The 15,352-nt window shown below is 40.1% G+C and overlaps 1 protein-coding gene across 2 annotated transcripts in view; it reads right to left on the bottom strand.

Moving 5' to 3' along the window:
• LOC134618259 (poly(rC)-binding protein 4-like) overlaps positions 1-13,582 on the bottom strand; it is a 35,115-nt gene extending 21,533 nt beyond the window's left edge. For both annotated transcript variants that reach the window (XM_063463585.1, XM_063463584.2), the window contains exon 1: positions 13,130-13,582. The gene's annotated coding sequence lies outside the window, so the exon portion shown is untranslated. The remainder of the gene's footprint in view (positions 1-13,129) is intronic.
• Between the last annotated feature and the right edge of the window lie 1,770 nt (positions 13,583-15,352).

Genomic DNA, 15,352 nt, shown 5'->3' on the forward strand with positions numbered 1-15,352 from the left:
TGTGCATGCAGGGTATTGACCAGGAGCACCAGCAGTGTCAGCGATGCTGCATCTCATCATAGCTTTGGGATTGGAAGAGACTGTGGGTGGCCATCGATGACTAACTGTGTCTTCATTACCTGACAAGCAGTTTCTCTCACAGCGAGCTGAGTGACTTTTAAAATTGGATGTAACAAAGAAAAAAAAAAGAGTGTAGCAGGAGATTCATGCAAAGTTAATCAAATTCCATTTGTAACAGTTTTCATAAAATGGAAAATGTTTGGGGCTTCTTTGGGGATCTGATTTTATCTGCTCCATCACACTCAGATGGAGGAAAAAAAAGTGTTATAGCGAAGCGGAGCAGAATTTATACACAGACAGCAAATTAGATGCATCTGTAGTCATCTCAGGATGACATTGTGGCAGCAGCTTTGTGCATGCCAGTTATGTGATAAACCGAATGATGATTAATGCCTGAGTCACCTGGATGCTTACAGTCTTAGCATGACGTGCATAATTAGTTCACTGAGTCATTTTTGCTTCCTCTTGTTATTTATTTTTTTATATTTCCTCACATTTGTCAGCATGGAGAGCAGAAGTGCATGTGCAAGGGTGAAAGATGTGGATTGCTGCATCTAAATAAAACAGTTTCTTATTAGTTTTATAACTTTTCAGTTTCCAATATTTTTTTAGTCTAAACTAACTAGCTAAGGTTGGCATCACTTACCAATCAATAAATTAATAATTGGTGTATAAATGTTGGAAATTGTGAAAAATGTTGATTACAATATCACAGCAAGAAGAAATTGGATAAATTTTTTTATTTTATCCTTGTTGATTAGTATAATAACGCTTTGGCTAAAAGCTAATGTCAACTAGTGAGCATCCTCAAGAGCAAAATGGCAGGCTTTAATGTTTCCAAGTTAATCATCTTAGATTGATGTGTTAGCAAGCTATATACTAATTAGCACTAACCCCAAGCTACAGCTGATGTCATTATTGTTACTGCAGTATTCTTAAAGGTTCAATAAATGAGATTATGAATACTGATACAGCAGCACATGGCTCTTTGCTATGTAGATATGAATTAGTAAAGTAATGATCTCTTAGCAAATAGTGAAGTCACATTTATAAAGAGGCTACTTCAGCGAGAGGCTGCTCACTGCACATGACATTGGCTTAGTTCCACCTCTAGGGCAAGCCCCATCCCCACCCTAACTCTAACCACACAGGCCCATTTGGCTCTGCAGTGAGCGCCATTTGAAACCAGGAGCCCTGCTGTTAAACCGTCCCTGTGTTTTGTTTGTTTTAAGAGAAAAATTAAAAGTGGTAATAAAGGCGGAAAGGTGGAGCACAGTTCAAAGCATTCAGCCAACTCAGTCCCCCATAAAAACTGATAACAGAGAAAAATTTAATTAATGTATTTATATATCACCCAACTTAAGTGCACTTGTTTTATCTCAGCTCAGAGAGTCTTGAGAGTCTTCACTAGGGTTTTACTGCTCTGCTTTACTCTCTGTTTTACAATGTGTGTGCCTCCTCTGTGAAGGAGTAGAGTTAGCTTAATTAACTTATCACCATCTTCCCCTAATCTCTACAGAAAAAATACATAAAAACAATGCTTCCCAAGCATCCTGCAAAACAGCGAGTATTGCTGAGCAGAAACTCCCAAAAACAAGCTTGGTGATGGTGGCGGGGTGGCAAATGGAAGCAATAACCAACTTGGAACAGACGGTAATAGCAACAATCGACCCCTTGGATAATAAAGTAGGCTCAAACCACAACCAGCTGCATCAAATGATTCTTTGTGGGGTTTCATAGCACATAACAAATAAAGCTCAAAATTATAATAAGGAGGTTTTTTTAAACACTATTCCTACATGATATTTCCAAAGTGTAAATATTATTTTCTCTATTCTGTGATCTACTATAGAGCTACATTTATGCTTACCAATTTCACCCATATCAATATATCTGTGCTCCTATCTTCCTTAGAAATTATATAACTACTTCTTTGGTCCAGTGGACTAAAGAATTCGATACCTTTGACCCTACAGCGGCAGAGTGAGCATTTATTCTGTGGTTCAAAAATTGTTATAATTTTCTTTAAGAATGTCATTAAGAATAACAAAATTATCTCCTTTGACTCTTTATTTGAAAAGTATAAAATTTGCTATGAAAAATTCAAATGTCCCTTCAAAGCAGTCCTGTAGACAGTTGCTAAAGATCAAACCAAAAACCTTAAAGGTCCTTTTTTAAACCTGTAAGACAAAATCCAACATATTAATCATGCAATACTAACTAAGACAAAAGATGCCTGAAAACAATGCCACTTGGGATCTCATTATTAGCTACATTTACATGCCAACTTCACTAGTTTCTCTGAGTATTAGCTGCCAAAAAAAAGTTCTGAATCTGTAATTCCAGTCATCCAAGATGACACCAATCACACGCAACAATGGGCCATAAGTTAAGGTAATCTAATTTCATTAAAATAAATATTTAGACCTCAGTCTTTGAGCTACACAACACCAGTGATCCTAACACTTGTATGGCAGCAACTGCTGTGTCACGCAGATCAAATGATTTGGGATGTAATACACTTTTAGCTCAGTGCTTAGTTCAAATGAGATGGAAGGCTGCCTGTCCCCATTCAGTGGATCAATGAAGTCATGACCTGCTCTGAAATAAAGAAGGTGAGATACTCTGTTTATGTTTCACTTAAAAATATATATATTACAGAGTTTTTTCTTTTCTTCACTGATTATTGCTTAAGTGTAAACAACTTGTAATTTATATAGACACCTTAATTTCCATGCACTGTAAAGCTGTTGTTTTCTATTTTGCTTTTGTTATCTTTCTTTATCGCAAGGAGGCAAACAATTGTTAAGTGTTAAAATAACTAAGTTTATTTGAGTGAGCATTGCCTTAAAACAGCCCTGGGGTTACTTTTGCAGTAACGGGAGGCTACATGGACCCATTAGCTCAACTAAGTTTTGAAAAACAAATGAAGAAAAAAGCAATGCATACATTTATAAATAATGATGTTTGAGAGTTTTATATAATTTAATAATAATTTAGCAGTATGCACTTTCATATGACTGATAGTTAACCATCTAAGGTCTACGCCATCATAACCCTAACCCTGCACTTTGGCATGTCAGTATCAACCACTGCTAGCAGAATGGTGCTTTGCAATATCAAAGTAAAACAAACACCTGAATCCTAAAATATCTACTGAGGTGATCTAAAGTATAACACTTAATGTGATTCAGAACATTTGAGCTTTTTTAGGTATTATTTTACATAGTTTAAAGGTACCAGTATGACATCATAGAAAATCTAAAACCCTTCTGTGACATTTACAGTAAAATGTGTCCACAGCATAAAAAATATAAGCATGATTATTTTGTTGGCTTCAATCTATTTTCTTAAATGTATCAAACTGTCAAAAAAATTCACATAACTGAACTGTTAGGACTAAAAACTGGAATATAGTTTAAAGTCTGCACTTTCAATACAAGTTGAAACGGAGACTCTCTGAGACTGCTGCATCTTTGGAGTCAAGCATGTTCATTGACTCCAAAGGGTTAAAAAGCTTTCATTTTAAAATTAGTTCAAGTGAGGTGGTGCTGGTGAAGGTCGACAAGCCTGTGGGCAGACAGAAAAGGTTGGGAACCCCTAATAAAGCATCTTTTAAATTACTTTTGATTTAAATTATGCTTTTCCAATATCTAAGGTCTACACTTGGCAGTGGAATCGTGTATTGTCATGGACCTTACTAACAGCTTGTATTGATGTTGATGTTCTGACCCATGAGTACTCACTGGTCATTACTACATTACTACATCACTTTAGGCATGCTCACTAGTCATAGGTCTGATTGCGTTAGTCACATAACACCTGCTTCAACTTGGTCTTAACTACACAAGTGTAGTTGAAATTAAACTTTTGCTACTGTATCTTAAGTAGTTCTGAAGCTGTGACAACATTTGTCCACAAACAGGCAGACAAACACCTGTCCAGCAGCTTTATGGTGGTTCTTTAGTGTCTTGGGGACTACATTTTTGAACCATGACACACATGCACTCAGAGGGCGAAAACAACAACAGCTACGTTTTTGCAGCTAGTAATTAATGTCTCCCCTTTGACTCATCAAGGCCACTTGTCTGCCAAACACATTCCAACCAGCCTACAGTGCTAATACATACCAGCCTACTGCTGCAGTCCTTCTGACAATGCCTGACTTATGTGTGTGCGTTTATAAATCTACATTCTGTCTATACATTTGGTGAGCTATAAGAGGAGATCATGTTTAATAAATGGCTGTTATTTTAGAGTAGATCCTATTCCGCAGTGACTTGTTGTAGGCAGGTTTATTGCTTTTACTTAACGTGCAAGGACATCGCTGTTTGTTTGATTTATTAACGTACTGGATGCCTGCAAAGACATGTTCAAATACTCGCACACAACCTTCTTAAGATGTCGCAGAGGTTGACTGTCTCTGTGAGCTTTATATTCCCACCGTGGTCATGGCACGTCTAACATGCCAGCCCATCAAAATGTGGCAGGAAGTGGAGCGAAGTGCCTTTGTGCTGGATTCAGTTGCATTCAAATCAATCAGCCTTCATCTGCTTTTTTTGAAAGTGATGCTCATTGGATTGACTTACAAAGCTATCAGTTAGGTGCTCATCTACATACAATTTCCATAAATATCAAACAGAGCCAAAGGGGCTGGAGATAAACAAAAACTGGAGCATTTTACTTGCCATCAGCTACAGATTTAAGGCTAAGTAATCATGACTTTAAAGTTGATCGATGCATCCTGAACACATGTGTTATCACAGAGCACATTTATGCAACCCGTAGGCTAACTTCATTATCTTTAGGCACTGAGGGGCATGGCTAAAATGTTAGCACTTATTGCATTAGGAGTTAATGGTTAGAGGGATCATTATGTGCATCTCTGTGGGTTGATAACAAGGCATGTGCTCTGTGTCTGTGTGAGGGCGGTAAGTCTCTGAACTCTTCATTTCCAGAATCCCAAGCAGCACTGTTGCAGGATGAACAGAGCCCCTCTGTTCTAAATTAGACCTGGTAACAGAGAACACGGAATTAGCAAAGTGCAGACTGCAGCACTAGGCTGCCAAACTGCAGTCAGACTAGGAAAGAAAGGTGAAGAGTCCACCTACTGTTCTGCTCCTATGTCACTTATATTGTGACCTGGGTCTTGCTCTGCTTGACTGCATAAAGCATGAAAGAGCTTCAGTTATGAGTCACTGCTTTTATCCAGCTTTACACCGGATTAGGCATGACTTTGTAACACAAATGACTGAAAACAAATGGCCATAAGAGTCCTTGGTTACTGTTGACTAAGTAAAAGTAGCCAGGTTCAAACAATATTTAAGGAGATGTTTTTTGGGGGGGGTTGTGATTTGGGGGCTGCTATGCTAAACTGAACTATGACCGAGTATGTAATAGCAACGGTCACCACTTTATTAGTTCATCTGGATGTTTACAAAAAGCAGTTTGGGTAATAACTGATTCAATTAAATTCAATTGTATCTATACAGCACCAATTCACAGCAACAGTCACCTCAGGGCACTTTACACTGTAAGATAAAGACTTTACAATATTAAAGGTAAGAACCCCAAACCCTTATCAGCAAGCACTTGGCAACAGTGGGAAGGGAAAACTCCTATTTGACAGGAAGAAACCTCCAGCAGAATTGGGCTCAGGAAGGGGCAGCCATCTGCTGTATCGGTTGAGGGGAGAGGGGAAAGAAAAGACGTTGGGGGCATAAGAAAAGATAATTTTAGCCTTGCTAGCAGCTTGGCTTTGGGAAGGCAATGCCTACACCAAAATATCTCAACAAATAATTCTAGTGGTCATGTATTCTCCTAATTTTGGTTATTATGACTTGTTTTTACGACATCACTAGGCTGACATTTACGGATTTTACTGAAACCATTTTTGCACAGATACAGACTTTCCTTCTCGCTTGTGTCTCTGTCACTTTTTGCTTACTAGTATTGCTATAGGGCTGAACTGTTGGATGGAGCTTTTACATTAACATTCGTGATTCTATGGACATTCGTGCGAAAAATACTTACTTAAACTAATCACATTCTCATTAGCCTTAGCTGTACTTTTGGATTAATGCAAATGATCATATCAGCATGCTAAATTCACACAAGAGAAAATGACCCTTTATATTTCACCTCAGTATTCCTGATGAATTTATGGCTGTCAGTTGCTAATTATGTTATTCATGTTATTAGCTAGGTTCAAATTAGTGAATACAACACAATGTTCAAATAACTGTTTCCATTAGTTTAAAAAAACACCAATGGCAAAGCAGATTATGTTTTGAGAGTGGTCCCTTCTTGTGACTGACAAATTACTAATGCTCAGCTCAAAACCACTTAACTAGAATTTACTAATTGTTGATGTTTTGTGGCCTATTCCACCATTTATATACAGTCATGGCTAAAGTAGATCATTGCAGTAGGACAATCTGCGTCCTTTCAGCATTTTCACTATCAATATGTAAGATTAAGTTGATTGAAGTTTTTTGCTCAAAGGAACAATTTTAGCCTTGTTGTCTTTATGAAAGTTGGTGTCTTCAAAATACTTGTAAATCTTTCCCACAGTCATTAAATGAGAACATATAGCACAGACAACATGACAACAAATAAAAAATCGACAGAAAATCACAACACCACGCTTGTTATTAAAAAGATGTAATAATGTAAAATTATCCTTAAAGTTAAATCGAGCAAGAATCCAGAGTTGGTGTTTTTTGTCAACCGTCCATAACCTCAAAGATATCATGGATAAAAGCAATCGGCATACATCCCCTGACAGCAACCACAGTTTTTTTCTTTTCCTTGCCAGATTTTCAGGTGCTTCCACTACAGAGAGTCTGTCAAGATGAAAAGGATGTTTTACAGCGGGCTTGTTTGGAGGACTGGGCACCTGTTCTGAGACAACCATATCCCTCACACAATCCTGGCAAATAGGCGATTCTGGGCTGGCTTAGAGGAAATGAAGAAGGACGTGCCTGGTCTCCATGGTGAACAACAGAAACAGGGTATGCCCCCGCCCCTCCATATGTGGGACCGGGGATATTGTGTGTCTGCTCCATCAACACGCATAGGCGAAGAAGACAGGGTGTCCCTCGGGTGGGCACATATGGAGCGGTAAGTGGGAGGGTGTCAATGTGTGTACACACGCACAGTGAGAGACCAAGAGGTGAAAGACCATTTACACATATGTATACCCCCCCCCCATTCATATGCCTATGTGCCTCAAAACAAAACTCAAAACAAGACACACACACAGCTGCTGGGATGAAAGGAGTCAACAATTCACACAAGACACACACACACAGACAATGTCCAGTGGAAGCACAACAGCGGACAGGCTTTGATCTACTCAGAACTTCCACAGGAAGACTTTATACATCCATCTGTCATGAAAAACTCAAACTGCTGCGACGTTTGAGTACACGGGGTGACACAATGAAAGCGTCATCTCCTCAGACAATGATGAAAAAATACAGCAGACAAAAGCAATAAATCTCCATGCTCCTCTTTGCTACTGGTTAGTCGGTCTCCAAACTTAGATGAAATGCACACGTCTGCTCGACTTACTGACTTACGTCTAAACAAATGTTCCGCCATTTTAAGCGTCTGTCTGTAAATCTGATTACTTACAGTAGAGGAGAGGGTGTGTGAAAGCACTAACATAGCTAACGACTGCATACTGGATACTTTCAGAAATGATGCAAAGGCCTCTTGATCAAATAAACTCTATTCCTTGTAATTGAAATTTTCAAAGTGGAAGTGCTTGTTTGGATTAGCTTTAACCACATCACAGCAAATGGTCATTCCAAGATGCAGCACTTGTACCGCTTTTTGAGCAGCGCCACAGTGATTTCAACACATCTATGTGACTGTGGAATTTTTAAGTGAATTTTTGCCTTTGTACAAATAAAGCGTACTATCTCATGAATGCTTTCAAATTCTCTTTAAGCTGCAGCTAATAGTAAAAACATCATTAAAGTTTAAACCTCTGCTTTAGCGCTACAGTGTTGTGTGGTGACTCAAGAAAAACTTTCTTCTAGTCTTCAGTGAAGAGCTGCTAAATCCTGATCAGACCAAAGAAACATTTTGCATCACCCACGTTAGATTATGAAGAAAAAAAAAAAGAAAAACTACAATAAATTGACAATAAAACACTCGAAACAGTTTCTAACAAGAGTCTAATTGAGAATATCTTCTCTACAGTAAATCCCTTTTAGTATAGTTCAGCAACATATATTGCAAGAATAATGAGCACTCGATTGAAGAATTAAACGGTTACACCAATACAGCTGCACTTCCATAACCTCTCCAGGGTCGAGAGGCAAAAAAAGAGAGAGGAGAAGAGGGCTTTAGTTGTGAAACAGGAGAGGCTTGAAATTAAAGAGTAGTGTTTCATCTCTCGGCATGTCTGTCTCAGCTCTGTCACATATAATGGGAGGGGTCAGCCCTCGGCACAGAGGGGACTGTCCTCTGCTATCAGCCCACCGCTTCATCTAGCGTTAAAGCATAACCATGTAAGCCTGCAGTGCAAGTCGCCTGTCAACCGCAGGGCTCCAGAGAGGGTTATCAGACCCCTGAGCTGTCGGCTGCTCCTGCAGCAGAGAGAAGGGCCAGCGGTCACATTCACTACGGCCACCGCGCCTAAATGTGGGCTGACGCTGATAAGATTACCCCACGGCAGTGTGTTTTTAAAAGATTCAGTAAAACTACAAGATTTCGGATTTCGGATTCTATAAACAAAGCCGCTGAAAAGCTGTCTTCACAATGAACGCGCCTAATTGAAAATCCTGTGATAACACGCCTTCTGAAACTTTGTGGGTTTGTCAGCTGGGTGGTGGTGGGGGTAATACATTTGTAGCCATTTATACACACAATAATCTTATTCACACAAGCTGTAGAGCCACTGTTTATTTACATCACTGATACTGGAAACGGCTGCATTTTAAAAGTGGCAGGAATCGTTACTGTCAAGGCTTCTTCTTGTCATTGCAACTTACAGTCATGTCAGTTTGTCTATACAGCTTAGACACAGACAGCTTTCTGTGGCAGAATCTGCATACTTACAAGGGAACCCGGCAGCTAATGAACAGCAGCGTAATTGACATACTAGCACGGGAGTCTATAAAATGCCATCAGTTTCTCTCACTGTCAGGGTGGAGCAGTATTTATTTAGTTCTGGCTCAATGGGGATTAATAAGCATATACCCTTGAAGGAATGTGGCCACTCTGCGATTGATCAGTTCTAGATGCAGTTGTTTTTACAAAGAAACACATCCCCTCATTAGGTAAACCCCAATCCCTCCCTTCTTCTCATTATTGCCAGTGGGGAAAAAAAAACAGAACAACAACACAAACATGCAGATAATGACCTTATAAGGAGATGTTTGTGGGCTGTCAATTGTTATATATATATGTATATGTATATATATGCCATGTGGCTGTTGGACCCAGGCACAGCGTGTCACTGTCTGAGCCTGTATTTACACTGGCTTTAGTTAGCATAGGGACAGTGGGGCCCAGGCGTACATACTGTACAACTGTCATTTAACTGTCAAATCCCCCCAACAAAAAATAAACAAATAAATAAAAATCTGGTTTCAAACAAAAATCTTCAGCATATTTCATATGCTGTTCCCAAGTGTTTATCCCTCTGGATACAACATTGAAATTTTCTAATCATTTGCCTTGCCTCTCCTTACAATGGCATGTCTCTTATTATCAGAGAGCTCCTACTAGGACCATATATCATTTTGAATGGCTTTTTGGCATGGTGGAGAATACGCTTTGGCAGGGTATTAACTCCAGCTTTTATCCCATCCTTCTTACTGGATGAAGGTCACTCCCTCTATCTGCAAAATGACTTTTCTCTCTTCTCTTTCATCCCTGCTTTCCTCCCATCCTCCACACCAGGGCATGAGTCAGAGAATCTGACACCTCACAGGAGAGGAGAGTAGAGGGAGGAGAAAGTGAGCGAGATGGGAGACAAACTGAGGAAGAAAACAAGCAGAGATGGAGACAGTTGGAGGGAAGAGAGACAAGTTGATCAATATCTCGGAGAAACAAGGAACCTGAGACGATCTGGAGTGGCCCCCGCTTCCTTGAGGTACAAGACGCTGCATTAAACATGGCAAATCCATCAGTGCACAGATGGTGCAGGAGTCCTCATCATAATTCTCAGCTGTGCAATATCCTTTATAGTTTCGCACAGTTCGTCTGCAGGATTATACTGTTTGCAGCATCACTACGCTTAAGTTGGCTGACTCAATGGTGTATTATTTGACATAAAACATTACCGCGCACGTTGAGCTGAAACTACGGATTACATAAGCTTCAAAACAAACTGAGCACAAACCCAAAAATAGTGCGGTCCCTGTTAAATATTTCACGCACTCGGCAGCTGAAGGGGGGATAAAAAGCTTCTCTCCTTCTCTGTCGCATACAAACACACACACACACACACATAGATGCAGATGGCCAATTGAAAGAAAAACCTCCATTTAGTGTTCTGTAGAGCAGAGCGGATTACTTTCGTGAAGACAGTCTTTTAGCTTATTCGCACGACATACAGGACTTACTGGATTTGAGTGTTTAGAATACACCTATCATTACTTCTTAAGGCGCTCTGTAAAGACAGCATAAAAGGTCCTCTTTGACGGTAACTTCTGGACTAAATAAATCATGCTCATGAGACTCTTTGTGAGACACAACAGGAGAGTCATGAGGCTTGCTTGGTCAATCTTTGGAGCTCAGCACAGAGCTATCTTTTCATAGCAGGGACAGCCCGAAGCTCTGTCAGCCACTGGGTCTGTTTAAAGAACAGCAGTGAGGGTCACATTGTGTTAGAGAAGAAAGGGTCTCTTCATAGCAATACAAGAAGATCCAAAAAAGGCTCTCTGTGCTGTTTATATGCAGGGAGGGCGCCAGATCACAAATCAACAAGTACTCATGTAATGTTGTTCCATAGCTTTCTTGTGTCTCATGGTAAAGCATGAGAATAATAATGATCACAATGGGAGTACAGCCTCAAGTGTCTGTAGTTATTAGATAGTGACAAGCACAGGTTAATCACTCAAAAGCAGGTTAATTGCTACAGGGGATTTAAGTATTAGAGAGGAAATTAATATGTATTGAAAAAATGCTCCTGTGATACAACATCTAAATTAAATCCTGAAAGAAGACGATGATACTTCTAAGCTTCAAACACTGCAAGTTATTACAATTAAATTACTGCTGAAAAGCAGAAAAAAATAAGACAAAGATAAGTCTGTGGTGAGATAAAATCAATAGAATAATATTGAAATCTGCATGCAATTTAAGCTGTTTGCTGTCCCATGCGCTGCTTTCACTAAATTATACAGGAATGCTCTTCCCGTATTCTCCTTATGAGTAAAAAGTGATTGAATATCCCCTCATATCACTCTGCAGAACTCTTTATTAGAGTAAAGCTGCTGTGCTGAGCTACATTTACTTGATGACTGCAAAGCAAAACTAAGTATTGTGCCTTTTTTACTCCCTCATGCTGAGGGATTATTGGCAGTTCCCAGACGTTGGAGCAGCACGTGTCAGGTCTGGCTTCTGTTATTTATGAGGCCTCGCAGCCCCAGCCCTCACTCTGCAGCAGAGATGCAGGTGGGGTTTCATTATTGAAGATGTTCTTCCACTTCTTATTAGATCTCTGACTCTCAGAGTGCATTAAGGAATTGCAGCTGGACAGAGAATCAGCAATACATGATGGCCCGCCTCTTTGCCCCCCAGAGTGTTTTTAAAAGATACGTGTGCCTCTTATATCAGACAAATTGTATGTCCTACTCCCTTCCCAGAAATAAATAGTGTTTGCACTCAAGCAGATGCCCCGTTCACCACACACAGATGAAAATTCAGTTTCTTATTGATCTCGCCTTTGTCCTTTCAGAACACATATCTAAATCATGTTCTGCTCCTTCAGTAGAACCGCCAAACAACGCACTGCATCCGAGCCAAACATCTATACTCTAAGTAATGTGCAATCCTCTAATTGTGCCCCCATTTCTCTCCGGATGTGCACATGCAAGATTCATGAGCATCTCCAGGCAGCAAGGATGATGATTTCCTAAATCGATGAGAAGGTCCACTCTCAGATGTTTTTTAATTGATTCTATTGTACTAAGGAGCCTAAAACAATATGCTCAGATTATTGCAAAATGTAAATGAAACTGCAAGTGAAAACTGAAATACCAGAGCCAATATATTTGGAAGCAACAGCTAAATGAGAATAATCCTGTAAGGAGTACTGTTTATGAACAGTGTGTGCACAATTTAGAGGAAAGTCAAAGAGTGTCAGTTGTGTTATTGTTTAGAAACTTACAGTTGAGCAAATGTGGACGGATTCATACATTTAGGGTAAATTATAAACATTTCCAGACAAAATGCGTTTGCACAATATATATTATTTTTCGGGGTAGGGGTCAGCTTGTTATGATAGTTCTTCCATGCGGTGTAATACAAGTGCACTTAGGCATCTTGGTGAATAATGGTGCTGTCACATACACTCGCTGCCTCAGCACCAAGCGGGCGCCCACAGTACGGGACTTGTTGAGAATGATCTTTGTGTTTCAGGACGGGCCTGGCCAACGGGGTCCACTTTCATTATCATAAAACCGTGCACACACACAAGAGCCCAATTGTTACTGCTGTCCCCTGCTCATCTGGGGACTTTCTGCCATATGCTGGATTTAACAACCCAGTCATTTTACGGCTTCATTAATTCAGCTCCACACACAAATGATTTCATCCTACACTGTTCTCACATGAGTGCGCACGAGTAAAAACATTAGGGACTGTAGTAATTTAGAACGACGGCAGGAATTAGGCAGTTAAAGGGCCTGATTGTGGTTGTTGAGACGAATGTGTAAGCTAAATTGTAAATATATGGCTTGATGTAGGCCTGATTCGAGAAATAAGACACTATATTTGAAGCCGACAGCGAGCAAGAATGTCACGTATTGGATAAGAGGTGTTTTAAGTTGGAGAATAGGGAACTAGCTGTCCAAAAATGTGCCTTTCCAAATAAGCCGACACTTACCTGATTTCATGCAAAAGGTCGCAGTCAGCAGTTCCCTCTAAACTATCCCCATGGATCTGTGTTGGCCGGGCTTTGTATCCACATAGAGTCCAATGACACGGAGGTGTAGTGCGGACTGTCCTCCCGGAGTGTCAGCAGACTGGAGTGCAGAGCGCCTGTGCGCTGAGGAGAGACACACACACACAGAGAGAGAGATGCAGGCAGCGACCACCCCGCTCACCCTGATAGCCAGTAACCGAGGCAGCCCGTGGGACAGAGCCGAGTGCTCTTTGGGTAAAAATCCTCCGGTTCAGCTGCTTCCAAGTGTCTGATATCTCTTCATCCCTGCCTCGGTCGGTGTGCTGCTTTTGTGATCCTTCCAGTCCTCACAGGACCTCTGCTGAGAGCGTGCCGCGCCTCTTCGCCCTGTGCGTCGCACCACAGATTGACACACTCAAGATCACGAGTGCTTGCTCGGTCTCACTGTACACCAACTTGTCTCAGTCATAAAACGGAATCAGATGGAGAAATGCACAGTGATCGGGAGAAGTTTCATACCTGAAGGGTATGCCAACTTACCCTACTTTGAAAAAAATAAATAAATCACAAAACATTATATCACAACTGATTTTAAATAACCACCTTAAACATTATCCCGCTGAGTGCAAGACAGATTACCCACCTTTGAGTACAGTTTCAGGCTTTAGGCTTTACATATCAATGACAACGGTAATTTTAATAATGCAAATATTTAGTCAATTTATAAAATGTGCAGATCAAAATTCACTGGCTCCAGCAAAGTTGGTGGTGCAGGGCTTAAATTTAAGCTTTCTTTTGAAGTTTTAAACCAGTAACTTTCTCTCACATGGCGCCATCTAGTGTCTATGTCTTGATATTGCTGTTGTTTTAAGCGTTTCTGAAAAGGGGAGGGGCACAGTAATAAACTGTGTATAATTTTAAATAATTCGCAGTATATACTCTTTCTGAAGTCACTTATCCTGTGAAGGGCTGGGACTGTGATGACTTTAAATTACGCTGATTTTTCATAAGTCTTGGCATTCCCTTCTAAGAAATGTGAAATTAACAACATTAAAGTGCCAGAAGGAAGCAAATTTGTCTGTTTCACACCAAGCAAAAGACACCTACAGCGAATTTCACTTCACGAAAAACAGCTCATTAATTTAAAAACACTAGAGCAAGACATCCAGACAGCTCCCACCGCTCCTGAATGAAGGAGGAACCGTCTGGGTAATTTGAGCATGACATCTCCATCTATTTCACAAATTATCTCAGGTGCCTCTCATTCATGCCAAAGAATGAGAACAGGATGGATGTGAACTTGTATTTTTATTTCTAAATAACAGACTGTTATTCATTACTGCTTGGCTTTTTTTTTTTTTTTTAAACCAATGTCTCTGCACGCTGTTACATTTTGTTTCATCGTTTGATGGTGACATTTCGTCCTGGCTGGGAGTCAAAAAGGAACAGAGCAGCTATGGTTCAGAAAGTAAATAAGACTTGTGGGAAAAGATATTTCCAGCAGATACATTCAAACAGCTTTTAAGGTTATTAAGAATTTATTTCCCTAAGGTATGATGGCAATTATGTCCTAGGGAGCTGCTGGGCTTGAGCACATTTTAAACCCTTACAGTGTCACATGTTTTACTGAGTGCTCTGAAAATGTTAACAAGGATCCAAATGCATGCACAAGCTAGGCAGACAGGAACTACCCAATGTTTTTATCAAAACTGTGGTAAAAATATAGTATGGTATAGCTTTCACAATCAGACTGAATGAGAACGAGAAACAAGAATGTCATTCAGGGAGAAACCTTTGGAAAGACAGCTGTTATTTGTGTATGCCATTCATGATCTTGCCACTTATTTGGATACATCTGTTTAACTGATCATGAACACAAATATTTAATCAGCCAATCACATGGCAGCAACTCAGTGGCAGCAAACATGGTCAAGGCGACCTGCTGAAATTCAAACGGGAAAGAAAGGAGCGTTAAGTGACGTTGAACATAATATATTTGTTGGTGCCAGACAGACTCGTCCGATTATTTCTGAAACTCCTAAACTACTGGGATTTTCCCACACAACCATCTCTAGGGTTTACAGACAATGGTACGAAAAAGAAAAAATATCCAGTAAGCAGCAGTTCTCTAGCTGAAAATGCTTTTTTTTAATGCCAGAGGTCAAAGGAGAATGGCCAGACTGCTTTAAGCTGACAGGAACAATA

The sequence above is a fragment of the Pelmatolapia mariae genome, linkage group LG20, assembly GCF_036321145.2.
Source record: "Pelmatolapia mariae isolate MD_Pm_ZW linkage group LG20, Pm_UMD_F_2, whole genome shotgun sequence".
Classification (NCBI taxonomy): domain Eukaryota; kingdom Metazoa; phylum Chordata; class Actinopteri; order Cichliformes; family Cichlidae; genus Pelmatolapia; species Pelmatolapia mariae.